Source organism: Rhinoraja longicauda, unplaced genomic scaffold, assembly GCF_053455715.1.
Source record: "Rhinoraja longicauda isolate Sanriku21f unplaced genomic scaffold, sRhiLon1.1 Scf000087, whole genome shotgun sequence".
In the NCBI taxonomy this organism is placed as follows: Eukaryota; Metazoa; Chordata; class Chondrichthyes; order Rajiformes; family Arhynchobatidae; genus Rhinoraja; species Rhinoraja longicauda.
This window is the reverse complement of record NW_027601305.1, coordinates 265,635-267,500: the sequence shown is the minus strand read 5'-3', so window position 1 is coordinate 267,500 and position 1,866 is coordinate 265,635.

The following is a 1,866-nucleotide window of genomic DNA, read 5'->3' as shown; positions in this document are numbered from 1 at the left end:
AGCGTTCGGAAGTCCCGCCGGAATTGCGACGCTTCGAACGGTCGAGGCGGCCAATCTCGACCTCAGCGGCGGCACTGGCGCGATACACGTTTCTGCCGCCAGGGGGGGGGGGGGGTGGGGGGCAAGCCAGCCGGCCGGGGGCGCCCGGCGCCGATCCGGCGCTTACTCGACACGCTCGAGCATCCGAACCCGTCTTATCTACGGGACCGCCGTTGCCACTTGAACACCTTTCGCCGAGAGTATCCGGGCACCCCACCTACCCGCCGGAATCACGAACCACGAGGTAGAAGTCAGGAACCAACAGGAGAAGTCGTGAACTAAATGGCGAATTCATGAACCAAACGGAGAGAAGTCATGAACCGAGCGGTTTAGGGTCAGGGTGAGGGTTGTTAGGGTGAGGCCGTTAGGGTGAGGCCGTTGCTTCGAGCGGGAAGATGGGCAGCCCCGCCCCCCCCCCCCCCCCCCCCCCCCCGTTGGGTGGAAGGAAACCTCTGCTGCGGGCCCGGCAACCATCCCGAACGGACCCGCTGGGTCCAAATGTCTGCCGCGGGCGGTCCTGCTGCGGTCGCGGGTTCGTTGGAAACCTCTCCTGCTGCTGGCATGGCCACCCTCCCCCCCCCGCCCGACTGACGACCCTGCGGGCCCGGCGACCCGGTGTCCCGTTGCCGCGCGGGGAGTGATCCTCGGGGCCGTGCCGGGCGGGCCCAGCGACACGAAGAGAGTGGGGGGGGGGTCGGAGGGAGTGGCACTGGGGAGAGAGGGGTGGGGGAGAGAGTGCCCCCCCCCCCCCCCCCCCCCCATTAGGGGCGAGTTTATGCAGTCATCAGAGTTTATACCTAACCTCATGATGCTTTATTAGCCGGATAGGCTGTCTGACCTCGCCCCCAGTCCCTACTCCTTCCACTGGATTCTTCTTATACCCTCTTTTTCTTCGTGCCCCCCCCCCCCCCACGCAGGGAGGGTTCCAAGAGGGAGGAGGGAGGGAGGGAGTCCCGGGGCCGTGAGAGAGAGAGAGAGCCTCATTAGCTGCTAGGTTCACCTCATTAGCTGCTAGCTAACGCGTCAGACCTTTTACATTCTTTAGAGGATTGAAACCTCAGGGCCTTTAACCCCCGTTCACCGTTTACACTCAACGATCCTTCCGAACAAAACCCTTACACATCTGTCCGTCCAACTGACCCCCGAGATACCTAACACGCAGATTAACACGTCAGCGGTGATCGGCGTGTCATAGAGGAGTCACAAAGACGGGCAAAATAGAGTGGTTGAATAAAAAATACTCACTCAATTGGCCGTGATTTAACGTAGCACACAATGATGCAAAGCCCATGCAAAGTCCAGTGGCCCAAGCAAACAAATAAGATAGATCTGGCTCGGCGTTCCTCATCTCCACATCGTCACCCAGCACGCCGACGCCCAATAACAATTCCCCCGCAAATTGTGCACCTCGAGCGGCAGTACTTTAAACGGCGCCGTCTTCGGCGTGGACGGCATGAACCAAGTCGGCAAGCATCGTCACCCAGCACACAGACGTCCACTAACAATTCCTCCCCCCTGCAAATTGCGCGCCGCGAACGGCAGTACTTTCAAGTATGCCGCCTTCGGCGGGGACATCGTGAACCAAATCGGCAGGCAGGCGTCGTCAGCCGGTCGACCGACCCCCAGTTGCATTGCCCCAACGGCCATTGTGCACTTCGAACAGAACAGTGCTTTTAAAATATTCCGCCTGCCGCGTGTACATCATGAAACAAATGGAAAGGACGAACCGGGCGTGCAACCGATGCACGGAGAGTGACAGGTCGTCAAGCAAGTCCGTGGCAATCCGTCGGCCGACTCGGCCGCGGCCAGCAGAGGCGTTTTGGCCCG